Source organism: Bombyx mandarina, chromosome 18 (assembly GCF_030267445.1).
Source record: "Bombyx mandarina strain Sakado chromosome 18, ASM3026744v2".
Lineage (NCBI taxonomy): Eukaryota > Metazoa > Arthropoda > Insecta > Lepidoptera > Bombycidae > Bombyx > Bombyx mandarina.
In genome coordinates this window covers 10,349,713-10,365,590 of record NC_143224.1, presented here as the reverse complement: position 1 = coordinate 10,365,590, position 15,878 = coordinate 10,349,713, and the positions used below count along the sequence as shown (strand labels likewise).

The following is a 15,878-nucleotide window of genomic DNA, read 5'->3' as shown; positions in this document are numbered from 1 at the left end:
ATTAAATTCGATTAAGTACCAATCATCTCAGTTGATTCTTGGATTAATAATATTATGTTATCAACATCAGAACGAAACTTAAGCTGAGTTAATATTGTGTGATGGCATTGCGGCATGAGCTTCCTAAACTATAATTAGAATATACCAAAGATAAGCAATTCGTAACTATGTAATCACAATTTTAATGTTATCTTTTTTTATTGCTTAGATGGGTAGTCGAGCTCTCGGCCCATCTGGTTCTAAGTGGTTACCGGAGCTCATAGACATATACAACGTAAATGCCGTCACTCACCTTGAGACATGAGTTCTAAGGTCTCAGTTTTTACTATACAACGGTTGCCGCACCTTTCAAGTCGAAACGCATTACTGCTTCACGGCAGAAATAGGCAGGGTGGTGGTACCTACCCATTCGGACACAAGAGGTCCTACTACCAGTAATTACGCAAATTATAATTTTGCGGGTTTGATTTTTATTACACGATGTTATTCCTTCACCGTGGAAGTCAATCGTGAACATTTGTTAAGTACGTATTTCATTACCTTTTTAACATATTAGTTGTTGAGTGAAATGAAATTTTAAAATCTAATCTTAAGGTCTATATTAAATGGCTTTTATAGCTTTAAATTCCAGGTGACATGAGCGTCGGGCGTCTTGTAATTTTATAATAATAAAAAGAAATATTAATGATCATTGTTTTCTTTTGAAATTTGATCGCAATTGGTTCAAACAGATCTGAATTATTTATAGAAGTGTCCTAAAAATCAAACTAAAACAAGAAATCTTTAAATATAATTCAAGAATCTGGATATCGAATCACTTCCTTTTGAATTTTAATTGAAACGGCCTCTATAATTTGGCAGGATCAGACGCCTTCGCGGCAAGAGCACTTGGCTCATCCCTCAGAGTTGAACGACCCGACGCAGAGGCTGTTTCATAAAAACGAAGGCCGACCCACCATGTGCTTGTATTTTCAGTCGGACTGAAGAAAAGTGCCAGTCGACTGGTGGCTGCCGTCGATGTAAGACGTGTCGCTCATCGTGAACTATAGCGCGCGTAAACAACATCGACACGAACTTCGACTTTTTTTAACTTCTTTAATAATCATTTTAAAAAAAAACTTTTTATCAAGTGAAAAGTGTTTCAAAACTGTTGTTTTTTTTAACCAAGAAGGACGTGACTTTGAATATCAATTTGTTGATCAAATATTAACTGTTGTTCCGTCAATACATTAAAATAAAAGTTTGAGAACAATCGTTCGGTGGTCCTTTGCTGTGATTTATGCATTGACTATCAGTTTCCTGTGCGATCGGGCGGAAGCCGAACTGAGTTAAGAAATAGAATTACAGAGGCGAATGACTCAAGTAAGCGGTAACTTGAACAATTTAATATTATTTCAATTGTAGACTATGTACTTTTTTTAATAAAGCTTTAATTTCATTGAAATTAGCAATGTCTGTTTAAATTTTAATCGTGGACTGTTATAGAATTGCACAATTTATTTAAATAAATAAAAATCAGTTGACAAAAATGCTAGACTGTATCTTTTTTTATTATTCACAACTAATTTACTCTAAAATAATAGTAGATTATTGAATCTATAAAAACGGCTTTTCGAAAGTTCGTTTTGTTATTTATACAAAACATCACAAAAAATATCCAATCCTTTTTTAATTCCTTTGCTTTCAAAGGTTTTAATACTCGATAAAAATCTTGTAAATGTATGTGCAATATTATACTGCAGTATTATCTTTAAAATAATATAAGTTAAATGATCAAATTCATTTCTTAATATTCAACAAGTAGAATTTAATATTCAATTTCAGGATTCTTTTTTTGAAAGATTATTATTAAAAACCCGACGAAGGCTTATGCTTTTCCTGCTTTTGTCCATTTTCATACTGTAAAGGTCAGTTCATTACATTTTTTTAAAGATTTAAAGCTTTATTAAAAAGTTACTGGTGGCGCAATTTCAAATTTAATAAACATGAAATGAATTTTTACATTTTTTGAAGTATCTTTTTTTTACTATTTATCTTTTACGTAACACACGTTAATCATGTACGTTACGCTTAAGTGTTTGATAATTTCTCAACAATATGTAATTTTCGAATCAGTTTCTGTAGGTCACGGGATTCCTCGTGCACCTACCTGAATGCTTAGATAACGCATTTAAATACTGACATTCAGTGGTACCGAGTTCACAGATAATTATGACTTCAAACAGATATAATGTACACTAATTAAATTGTGCCTTTATGGTTACTAGCATTTTTATTGCCTACTAGCTGACCCGGCAGACTTCGTAGTGCCTCAATCGATGAATAAAAGCACTAAACTTTTGTATAAAATAAACTTAAAACAAACAAAAGGAATCCGTTCGACGGGTGACACATGAAAGGGAAAACAAAATTGTTATTTTTATTTAATTCCGAACATTTTCATATTTATATACCTTTTAAACCTTCTCTGGACTTCCACAAATGATTCACGACCAAAATTTGCCAAATCGGTCCAGCCGTCTCGTCTTTTAGCGAGACTAACGAACAACAATTCATTTTTATATATTATTATATATAGATAGATTGCTTGATAAGCGGGTATTTCAAGAACTATATTAACTGCATTTGAAAAGTAACCTATTGTAGACGTAATTAAAACTACTTTTACGGTTTGATTTCGCGTTTTCTATTGACATAGTGTAGACCTCCACTTCCAACAGTCAGGAAATAATACACAGATTGCAGTAGCTTACTTAATTCTGTATTGCTTTATTTGTAACTCCACTTTTACAATCTTTAGACATCTGCTCACTACCGAATACACTGATTTCTGTCCCGTATTTTCAGACTACCGCCTTTTTTATTATGTCACGTCCCCACTACTGTAATTGCTCCCACCAACAGTGTTGCTATTTGACAATACGAAAATTGTCTTAACATTAACAAATTTAATTGTTTTACAACAAACCTTACAATAGTATTAATTCCGATGTGTCGAATACTTTAAAGTTTTCTTATTCAAATACGAATAAAATTTTATTTGTTGACATTCCATTATTGTGCCAACTACCGTCTTAGCTTCTAGAAAAATTATATTTATTGCGCATTCTCGAAATTTATTACACACAAGACGATGACCTTTTTTTTTTTGATATCGCCATCTTGTTGTGTCTTTAAAGCGGTTAGTTGCCCTCAATTAAGAAAAATAGTATTATTATTCGCCAATAGATGTTGGGAAGAGTTGATTATTGAAAACACGAATAAAACAACATTTTCTGAAAATAAATCGTAGCTAGATCGATTTATCGCCCCCGAAATCCCCTGTATACTAAATTTTATGAAAATCGTTGGAGCCGTTTCCGAGATTCACTTTAAACGAACAATTCTTGTATATATTTATATTATTATATTATATATTATATATATTTATATTCTCAAATCGGCTATATTTGGTACATGTGGTCCATCGTATTTCTTATTTTAGAGATTAAACAATTAAAATTCCATAATTTATTGCATCATATTATCACACGAATAACAAACTTTTACATTTATACGTATCATTAAATTACTAATTCACATTTACTTCTGATGCAGGCTTTTGTCTTTTGTCTGATCGTTTCTCAAGATTAAAGATTGTCTTAATTTAACGATTGGAGCTCTTTGTCTTTTAGTATGTACTTTCTATTTTGAAGATCGTTATGTGCAATTGTTTATGTCTAGAGAAAAATAGCATCTGAACATATTACGCTTTAAAAATTTATATTTATTAATAAGCTAGAAAGAAAACGCAATTAAATTTGTATCTTATCCCTTTAAACGAACAATTCTTGTATATATATATAAATATATGCAATAAATTATGGAATTTTAATTGTTTAATATCTAAAATAAGAAATACGATGGACCACATGTACCAAATATAGCCGATTTGAGAATCAGCAGTAATTAAAAAAGACCCAATCTATGCTAAATCCTATCCATATAAAAATCATTCACAATATTTTTTATGTTCAAACATTATCAATCCATTCATTCATGACATTAATATTAATTAAAAAAGGTCCAATTGATATTCATCGTATGGCAGTCCGAGTTTGTATCTAGAATTTTAATGCATTTATATTATTTGCTGTCAAAACACTCTCGAGTTGTTGTAGAATTAAATTCTACGGCAAAAGATTATTAGTTGAATAATTGCTAATTTATCTACGTCCTAAGTTACTAATTGATAAAATATGAATGAGTTTTAGCCTCCTCAACAACTAAACTAGTGATCGCCTCAATAGTTGCATCTATAAGACTTAAATTTATTTGTGAGAACTTCCAAAAACTTGCTGCTTTTAAGAGACCGATTCCAAGAATTATTAGCTAGGAGAAAAACTGGATGGAGATAATTTTCTTCATATAGTGGATTCGAATATTCCATTAAGGTTTCTATTTCATAACCTTTAGAACTAGAAAAGCATACCGAACAACTGATCAGACACTAATCAGCGGTTCATTAAACTTAAATTGACAATATATTGGTTCTAGTGAAAGCGCAATCTATTTCAAGAAATAAAAATAGCTTCTCGCATCAGATGTGAGAAATCGGTTCCAGAAAACGACAGTGATCTCTTACTGGAAATCAAATAATCAAACTCTCGTGCAACGTATAGGTTTAGTATCATAGTATATAATTTTATTAACGCCTTTTTGCTTTGTGCGCAATGTAACATAATATAAAAATCAGGTGACGCACCGGATCAACGGTTTCGAGTGAGCAAATTAACATTACACTACGGGTTAAAGCACTCTGAAGCTGTCGTGGCCTAAACGATAAGACGCCCGGTGCAGTCGTATCAAGCGATGCGCTTGTGCCGGTGTTCAAATCCCGCAGGCAGGTACCAATTTTTCTAATAAAATACGTAGTTCAAAAATGTTCACGATTAACCTCCACCGTGAAGGAATAACATTGTGTAATAAAAATTTGACCCCCAAAATTATAATTTTTTTTTATCGCTTATATGGGTTGACCAGCTCACAGCCCACCTGGTGTTAAGTGGTCACTGGAGCTCATAGACATCTACAACGTAAATGTGCCACCCACCTTGAGATATAAGTTCTAACCTCTCAGTATAGTTACAACGGCTGCCCCACCCTTCAAATCGAAACACATTGCTGCTTCACAGCAAAAATAGGCAGGGGGTGGTATCTATGCGCGCGGACTCACAAGAGGTCCTAGCACCCGTAAAAATTTTAAAATTTGCGTAATTACTGTTGGTAGGACGTCTGGCTATTGCTGCCTTGAAGCAGTAATGAGTTTCGGTTTGAAAAGTGGGACAACCGTTGTGCTGTTAAAACTGAGACCTCTTCTCTCGAGGTGGGTGGAGGCATTTATATTGTAGATGTCTACAGTTAAGAAGGTAGATGTCATTTGACACCAAGTAACCCACCTCGTCCACCCAACTAGACAAAAAAACAATTAAAAAATAAAAATTGAATTTTTCAATCTCTCTTTCGCATAGAGAATGATTTCAACATACGCTATGATTGTCAGTAATGTTTTATAACGGTAACATTACTCGTAACTTATGAATTACATTATGAATTAGTAACCTTTGACGAATTCCCAATCATAAGTTAACAAAAACAAGGTTTGTTTTGTTTCATTTCTAATCAAATTCCGAAGTATGTTTACGTAAACTTTGCAATTGTTATAAACGTAAAAATTCTGATTGCGTAATTTACGTAAGACTTTTCCACAAGTCATTTATGTTAAGTTTGTCTGTCAACCGAGAGTAAACATCAAGACTTCATATTATCTTGCAAATCTGTAATACAAACATAGCACGGTACTGCTACGCCACCGCATACAATGTCAGATTTCTTAAACTACCCGTCATTTCGAGCCACGCTTCGCTGTGACTTTCGCTAATATGTAAAAGATCCACATTCTCATTAAACTCCCGAGATCACTTATCGCCCTTTAATGGTGATGTGTCTGCTGGCATGGAGTGTAGTGTAAAATAGGTACAGGCGGATTGCTTATTTTAGATAATACCCACCATTTCATTTCACGTAGGACACCTTGTGGACTTACGCGGGTAGGTTGCACCTCCCTGCGCATTTCTGCCGCGAATCTGTAATCCGTTCCAGTTTGAAGGGTGAAACAGTCGTTATATATTAGATTTGTAAAGCAGCTACCCCACAGCATGAGATCTGTAATTCTATAATATGGCACTGTTTCGCGGCAGAAATAGACAAGTTGGTGGTAGGTAACTCTTTGAACTCGGCATCTCATACTTTAGGCCTCGGTGACTTCAAAAGGTTTGAAGAGTAGCATAGCTGGTATACAATAAAGTCACGGTCGCCCCAAACTTACAATGAAGTCACGATCATGAGCTTGTTCCCTTCTGTATTACAATAAACAAAAACTATCTCACGACATTCCTTGTTTTTTTTATAAACGGTAAAAGAAATAACTTAATGTCTACTGACCAACCACTGTCGGTGAGCTAATAAACGTCCACACATATATACTGCGAATGACGAGCGCGTTCGCATTTCGTTTTAGTGATTTGGCCTGTTCTCACGCACCGGTTAATTCATTATTGAAATATTTACGTAACTGAGTGCTCTGAGGAATTGTTCGAGATGATACCAACGTCTCGTTTTTACCATCGCACCGCCCGCCACCGGAGTAGAGTTCATCCATACTACCTGGAGCCACTGCGGTCATCCACAGTTCGTTTCCAGAGGTTTTTTTGGCCACGTACCATCCGGCTATGGAATGAGCTCCCCTCCACGGTGTTTCCCGAGCGCTATGACATGTCCTTCTTCAAACGAGGCTTGTGGAGAGTATTAAGCGGTAGGCAGCGGCTTGGCTCTGCCCCTGGCATTGCTGAAGTCCATGGGCAACGGTAACCACTCACGATCAGGTGGGCCGTATGCTCGTTTGTCTACAAGGGCAATAAAAAAATAAATAAATAAAACTTAACACATTAACCAACTCATTTCTAATATTAAAAGTTTGAAGCACTATAAAGTTTCGGAGTGTCGCTAATTTTTAACTGCTCTGTTGTTCAGCGGCACTAAATAATTCAGCTGAAGCGGAACAATGGAGCTTCCCGGCCATACTCGCGATGTTGATCCGGGAATCACAAATGTCTTTGTTTCGTTCAAAATAATTTTAAAGGCTTCAATATATCCTTTATTAGTCTCTAGTTGTTAGTAAATCGTATTGGGCTTGAATCAAATAAAATCTGACGCGCTATAGTTGAACTTGGCCCCTTATACAAAAACGTTTTTAAATATTGCTGTATGTATTACATGTTTGTATTTCTGTTTACTAATACAACCTACAATCATATTCTATGTAAAGTTGACGTCATAGTATTTATAATACGTGGCAGATTCCCAATCGCTCGTTTGAAATTTTTATGCTTATGTTCATTGCGTAATTTGATAAGTAGATAATATTGTAAATTACAGTTTTAATACGTAAAAATGACGAGTTTTTGAAAAACATTTAAAATTCACAAATGATTTTTTCTGAAATTTGAAAGTGGAACATAGCTACGATGACACTTACCCCAGATTATTTTGTGTTGTGTATACTTGACGTAATAGTTGACATTTAAATTAATAAAGGCCAAACCAAAATCTCATAAGAATCGATAACGTAAAGAAAAGCGTAGATATTACGTAATGATTAACTTCTCTTCTAACTTTCTTCAACTAATATCTTTGGAGATATTGAGGCTGGAGTTATAAAAGAGCAAGTTTTCTAGAGTATAATACACTCAAAATAGTCAGCAAATACGCAATATTTGCGGTCTTGGACTACGAGTGGAAATGTAAGTCGGATCCAATTTCCGGACCTCCCTTGGCTTACGTAACGCTCAAGCTGTAAACAAGCTTCACTTTGGCTGACTTATGGATGTGGTTTCGCAATCATTCGAAATTTAAATACTTAGAGCCTTTACTGGTGGTAGGACCTCTTATGAGTCCGCACGAGTAAGTACCATCACCCTGCCTATTTCTGCCGTGAAGCAGTAATTTCGGTTTGAAGGGTGGGTCAGCCGTTGTAACTATACTGAGACCTTAGAACTCGTATCTCACGGTAGGTGGGCATTTACGTCGTAGATGGGCTCCGGTAACCACTTAACAACAGGTGGGCTGTGAGGTCATCAAAACAAAAAAAAACCTTAAAATCCCAAATATGCTTATGCTAAGCACAGCTCCAGCCTCGCGTCGATAATGATCTCATCTCTAATTTGAAACTCCCAAATATCAGTCACTCCATTTATCTACAGAGAGACTACGTTCCTCTTTGCGGTTTCGATATTCATCCCACGGAGCATGTGCTGAGGTATTGTTAATTGAATTGCTTGAAGTCGTCGTGGTTCAGAGGATAAGAAGCCCAATGTTCTCATATCGACCGATGCCACTATGCCGGTGTTCAAATCCCGCGGGAAGGTACCGATTTTTCTTAATTAAACCATGCACTATTGAAGTGTACTATAGAATTTATGGCTTACTCTCATTCAGCCCTCACACTCTTTATCTAAACTGCCTGCGATATATACTTATACGATGAACATTAACAGACCTTCTATATCTGTCAATAGTCGTTAAATCTTTATCTGGGCAGTAAATCATCACTACTTTTTATGTGCCTATTATCAGATCTGCGTTTATTACTCCGGAACCTACGGAGAAAATACAAGACGCCAGTCAACAGAATTAAATTTAACAGAAGGACTTTAACATTCCGTAGATTTCACGATAAATAAAACAAAACTGAATTTAAAAAAAAAATGTTTTCACTCGAGATAACATGTCAAAAAAGACATCCTCCTCCTTGCATCGATAATCCTCAGTGCCGAGGGTCGTGGTCTCCTCTAATAACTTTCTCCTTTCTCTTGCGCCATTCCTGCCAGTTTCTCGCCGGATCTTCCCAGTGGGTCGCGTTTCCGATCCGGTGGTAGACTCTGCGAAGCACTGCTCTTGCTAGGGTCAGTGTTAGCAACTCTCCGGTCTGAGCCCCGCGAGCTCACGTACAAACGTTAGGGCGAAGCTGAAATAGCCTCTCAAGGCTATCAGCATAGGTAGGAAAAAAAAACCTACCTGTCCTCGGCTGTGTGGATAGCAACGTGGACTAGGTATTGAGAGTCGAGCGTATTTGGTCCGACCAGAGAATTGGATTTCTGCCTCTGGGCCTTCTCCCGCATACCTTGCCTGTTACCAGCAACTTTTCCAGATTGTCACCTCTCTTTCTGGCGATATCTCCAAAGAACTCGAAACTCCTCCGCGCGCATGTAGTGCTGAGGTGCATTGGAATCTTGAGTTCGGTAAGAATGGATTCGTTGGTTCTGTGTTCTGTCCAACGAGTCCCAAGCATTTTCCTCTAGCACATTAAAAAAAGAAAGACATAAGGTACATTATTAAGATGTTTGCACAAATCACAGGTCGAATATACAGAGTAAATATTTCTTCAAAGGAGCGTAATTCAATTAAACCTAATTTGGTTACGTTAGCGCGCTATTATATTTTTCTCGCATCGTGCTCTTCAAAATGTGTACAATTTTTTAGCGTGTGCGTAATGTGAAGCTGCCTTTACTAATGTGGCTGCCTTCACACTCGGCAACTTCAACGCATTAACATTGATAACGGGAGATAGATTAGATAGAGATAGATTTAACGGCCGTCTGGTGTAGTGGTAAGTGACATGGTCACTATACAAGGGGGTCGCGGGTTCGAATCCCGCCAAGGGAAGATATTTGTATGATAAATATAAATGTATTTTCCAGGGTTATGGATGTATATTAAATATATGTATGTGTATAATAAAAATCTTACATTTATATCCGTTATCTGGTACCTGTAACACAAGTTCTTTACGAACTTAGCACGGGACCAGTTAACGTGGCGTGACTGTTAGTAAATATTTATTACTATTATTATTATTAATTATTTACATCCAATGGAAATCATTCAAATAATAATGTTCAACGAATTAAACTCAGACCTATCAATACGTATATGTGTAAATAAATTAATAGCAAAAGTTCTACCATATTGGCAAATAGATCATCTATTGTATTAGAACGTCGAACCTTTCCCCGCATTATTCATTTAGTAGATAGTGTATTATAGTATTTGAGATAATGTGCAGACTTCGTGGGTCTAATGAAGACGGAAATAAGTGAAAGAACATTGTGTTGTTACCACAATAAGTGTAAGTGAAGATATTACGAAAAGAAATGTTTTCGGGTATAATATTGGGCTAGTGTCGTTTCATAATAAAAAGACTTAAGCTGCAGACTCATTTTCGTAGAAGCGGGTCTGAAACGTACATATTATAGTTTTTCTTTTAAACGCTTTTATTAACTTCGTATGTATAATATGTGTATTTGTTGACTTCAAAACATTTGATTAATTTGAAAGATTGCACACACATAAAAAAATCGATGTTATTACAATAATTTAAAACTTCGCTCCAATATCCAGTTTCAACACAATAAAAAAGATGAATTTGAAGTCGTCGTGGCCTAAAGGATAAGACGTCCGGTGCATTCTGGTTGAGCGATGCACCGATGTTCGAATCCCAGGCCCGCCAATTTTTCTAATGAAATACGAACAAGTGTTCACGATTGACTTCCACGGTGAAGGATTAACGTTGTGTAATAAAAATCAAACCCGCAAAAGTATAATTTGCGTAATTACTGGTGGTAGGACCGCGTGAGTTCGAGCGGGTAGGTACCGCCACCCTGCCTATTTCTGCCGTGAAGCAGTAATGCGTATCGGTTTGAAGTGTGGGACAGCCGTTGTAATTATACTTGAGACCTTAGAACTTATATCTCAAGGTGGGTGGTGCATTTACGTTGTAGATGTCTAATGGACTCCAGTAACCACTTAACACCAAGTGGGCTGTGAGCTCGTCCACCCACATAAGTAATAAAAAAAAAACAATCAATCGTTAGTTTGCTTTGTTATTTTTTTATATTTTAAGCTATACAAATGATTTTAATACCGTCTTTACATTTGCTTACTCTTTTTATCAGACGCCATTTTGGTCTACATTGCTGCCATAATTAAGATGAAACTCATAAATTTAATTAAAATCCATCAAGTAGGTAATCTTGCCTGCAAAAGAAAATAGATAAACTTAAACACTGAAAATTCCTTGCATTTTCAACACTGACTTCGACTTTATCTAAAATAGAACTCATAGCAATCTTAATAAGGTTTCGTCTATGCTCTAACATATTATGTAAATCTATGCCTACTAAAAGAATGCAAAATTAGCAGCAAGAAGTTTTACTTATTATAAAATTTTCCTCTTTTAAATCTCTTCACATTTTTTTTTTCAAAACTCAACTGATCCTACTTTATTTTAAATTATAATCCCAACGTTTGACAGGGCTTCTAACTTATGTCTTTACTATGTCATGATTTTATCATAATGTGTTTGCTGGATGTCTCGAAGTTCGTGTTCCTAATTCACGGAATGCGGGAGACAGAGATAGATAGTGGCTATGTCCTTGATTTCTCGACATACACCATAATACCGCTGTTAGCGAAACCTCAGACTTACTCAACGAACTCCGAAAGAAACACTGAGTTAGATATTATAATGCGATTCAGTAAATTCTGTGTGTGTTTTCCGCGTTTTTGTCCTTTTGTGATAATATGATTTCTGTTTCTAACTGTAAATTTTCGTAGCTTTCTTTTATCAATTGCCTTTAACACACGTACAATTTTCCAAAAACATTAAGAAAAACGCCTATATTGGAGTTCAAATCCCACGCGCAGTTATCAGTTTTTCTAAGAAAATGCGCACATCACACGTATAATACTAACAGTTGCCTCAAAGACTCCATAATTATTATTAACATTGTGTAATAGAAGGTAAGCCCGCAAAAATATTTTTGCATAATTACGACACATCAACCCCCTGTTTTGATGTCTACGGATTTAACCTAAAAACGAATAAGCTGTGAGCTCGTTTAACCCTCTAAGCAATAAAAAAACAAAAATCTAGAAAAACGAACGTCTTTTTTATTTATACTATTAGGAATTCTTAGCGACTTCATTGAAAGAGACAATTCGTGATTTGTATTATTTCTAAAAAAATGTAAATTTATAAATAAAATTAAATTAATATTATTAAAGCTTATACCTATTATTTAGTAATAACGCACATTTTTTGTTCTAACATAGGTGACATAAATGTTTGTGATATGAAATAACATTTAACCCAGAATGTAATAGTTAACATTTAAAATTGTCACACATAAACTTACGTTCACAAAACTCTCAATCATTTTACACATTTCTTCTATAATTTGTTGTATATGTATCGGACAATGGTAATTGAGCTGTCAATGACCTTGAGCACTGTAACCATGGGATTTTAGATCGATTCTCGGCTGATTCTCTTTATGTGAAATATATTTTATAGTCGCGAGGTATAAGATGGGAAAATCGTAGCGTAGAATTGCTTCAAATTCATTTTGATTATATTTTAAAGTTTGCGAGAAAATCTTTGTTTTAAACGATTCAATATCTATTATGAAAAACACAATCGACCCCCACGATGAAAGAATACAATCTGTATCGTAAAAATGAAATATGCATTTTTCTAAATCTACAAAATCGGTCTAAGCTTCAATTGAAATGTCTTAAATTGAGGTCCAATACCAATCTCAACACATCACAAAGCCACAACCACAATAAATTTAACATGACTGAAATAGGAGAAAAAAATTGTTACGCCGACCCCAGGTGACTGGAAGAAGGGCAGGAGAATGATGATGATGAAACAAAGAAAAAAATACGTACACCTTTGTTCGTTTTATTTCGTATCAATAAAATATTTTAATTCTACGTAAAACACAACACCCCGACAAAACATTAACAACGTAGTCTTCAAAAAAAAAAACAATTTCTGAATGAAAATTAGCTAAAAATTTTTTTCCAACGACAAGGAAAACCGGTGGAATAAATTGTAATAATATACGTCATTTACAATGTAGCTACGAAGGCACTGTTTTTTTATTACTAAGCGAAAGGACGTCTTTACTTCGTAGAAAATAACATTTAAGCATTAAATTTGAAGCACAATCTCTTAGCATCATTATTACCCTTATTAAAATGAAAAGGGTGTCCATAATCACATAATCTATTGTACATTCAGATGCGACAGTACACAAATAATGTTTGAAATAAGGCATAACGCGAAATGAATGTCCTTTCAAATTCCTAATGTGACAACACAAAATGCTTTTTGTCCAAAATGTTTTTTGTTTTTTCAATTTCAGTCAGACATTTTTCTCCAGATAGTAAATGGAGACCATTAAGTTCAACGCGGAAATGTAAAGATTATTCAGGTATGAGACATATATTTTTCTTTTAGATCGAATACTGATTTTAGATTTTGCTGAAATAAAAAAGCAGTGTTCCTTTTAAATAGCATTAGCATTTTTGTTGCCCTAAGGATCTGCCGACCTCATTATACACCTGTTTACTTACATCGGTGATTGAATTCCTGCCATAGTCTCCATTGATTGTGGAAACTAAGTAATTTACTTAAGTAGTTATTTATCATACATTGAAATTTATTTGGAATCGTAATGTCTTCATTTCGTGGATTTCATCTGTCCATCGTATTTTACAAGTGAAAGTATTAACAAAACCTAAAGGAATAGGTATTATGGAGGATAATCCATAAAATTATAAATAAATAAGAATTGTAACAAAATATTTTAAACTCCAGTTTGCCGTCGTATATTGTCGTTGTCTTTTATAGCATTTAACTCAAGTTAAATCTAAACCAGCATTTAATTTATAGACGTCTAGACAGTAATGGCTTTAAAATGTTATCCAATCGTGGAAAACTATAACCTTTTATTTCACAATAAAAACGTATTTATTTTATCAAGACTAATGGTAATTAGATTGTTGAATTCATCTATCTTCAAGCTGTTCTATGTAGTTACAGGCGGCCACGGCAAGAGGGTTTTCGCGTCCCACCGCTTTTTCGAAATTGCGCACTGATGCCGACTGTCAATACTTACTGATGGAGTCTAACTCCAGGTCATCGTGAAGATCTACGTTCCTCGGGAATCACGGTGCTCCGACGGCAATTCTGCAAAAACGGGATTGGATGATTTGAAGGGGTTTTAAATTAGTGCAGGCCGCATGAGCGAACACTACACTTGCATAGGTCATGACCAGACGTATGCAAGTTCTGAAGAGAGTTTATTACGAAGATGGGCAGTGTGCATGTACTTCTAGTATCGTCTAACGTTGACCACATGTATTGAAATGTAGCATGTAACAACATGTAATAAACCAACGAAGAGTGAAAAACTAACATAATTCCAAAAAAACGGATCTCATAACTCCATTTTAAGAAGCTGAAGTGTTACAAATAGTTCAAATTATTATCATTTCAATCTGATTATATTATCAAGAGCATTATAATAAGCCCGTTATTGGAATTGTGAAACATCAAAGGTGTTTTTTCTCTTGTTTGTTCAAGTGTGTCTCGTAAAACTGTAGCCGTCGTTCAATATAATATTGTTATATAAAATACACGTCAAGTTATTTAACGTCAGTGTAAACATGATTCAAATAACGTTAGTTTTTACGGCTTCCTTTTATCTGATACGGTCTAATAGGGACTTTATACAATGAATCCGAAAACGGATTTGCTACTTCTTTCCTAAATAGTTCCTAGACTGTATTTAGTTACTGAAAACGTAGTTAATTTATAAAATAAGAAAAAAAAACATTTTACTTTCAAATTAGTTTTACTATCTTTTTTTGTGTCAACATTTGTTTAATTAGGCTGCCTTGTGTTACGTGGTTACTGGAGGCCTCAGTTTTAAGACATTCAAGACATTGACGAGACATGATAGTTTTTCGAAAAGTTAATTATAAGTTTTAATACTAACTATACTTGAGATATATACTTTTTTTTTTTTTTTTTTTTTTTTTTTTTATTGCTTAGTTTGGTGGACGAGCTCACAGCCCACCTGGTGTTAAGTGGTTACTGGAGCCCATAGACATCTACAACGTAAATGCGCCACCCACCTCGAGATATAAGTTCTAAGATCTCAGTATAGTTACAACGGCTACCCCACCCTTCGAACCGAAACGCATTACTGCTTCACGGCGGAAATAGGTGTGGTGGTGGTACCTACCCGTGCGGACTCCCAAGAGGTCCTACCACCAGTGATATAACTAACGATAATGTAACTATACTTGAGACCTTAGAACTTATATCTCAAGGTGGGTGGCGCATTTACGTTGTGGATGTCTATGGGCTCCAGTAACCACTTAACACCAGGTGGGCTGTGAGCAAGCCCACCCGACAAAGCAAAAAAAAAAAAACAACCCGGTTCAAATTCACAATCACATCGGATCCTTTTCTGGACTTCAAAACTATGAAATAGACCGCTTACGTTCCCGTTAACAAGGACAATGTAATCTTAAAGATTTCAAAATGATGCGCTCGTAATGTCACGACGAGTACGAATTACGTAAGGTACCTATTGTACATCATACGTAATATTCTATGTACGTAATAATGACGATAGTTATTGTAAATAATACTTATGTTAGAAAATGTTAAATGATAACATATTTTCCATCTGTTTTATTTTTATTTTTTATTGCTTAGGTGGATGGACGAGCTCACAGCCCACCTGATGTTAAGTGGTTACTGGAGCCCATAGAATTCTACAACGTAAATGCGCCAACCACCTTGAGATATAAGTTCTAAGGTCTCAGTATGGTTACAACGGCTGCCCCATCCTTCAAACCGAAACGCATTACTGCTTTACGGCAGAAATAGGCAGGGCGGACTCACAAGAGGTCCTACC

The 15,878-nt window shown here is 35.2% G+C and overlaps 1 protein-coding gene across 1 annotated transcript in view; it reads left to right on the top strand.

Annotated features, from left to right (window-relative positions):
- The first annotated feature begins 1,000 nt into the window (after nucleotides 1–1,000).
- LOC114239299 (G protein-coupled receptor moody) overlaps nucleotides 1,001–15,878 on the top strand; it is a 103,141-nt gene continuing 88,263 nt past the window's right edge. Inside the window, exon 1 of the mRNA XM_089734565.1 lies at nucleotides 1,001–1,362. The gene's annotated coding sequence lies outside the window, so the exon portion shown is untranslated. The remainder of the gene's footprint in view (nucleotides 1,363–15,878) is intronic.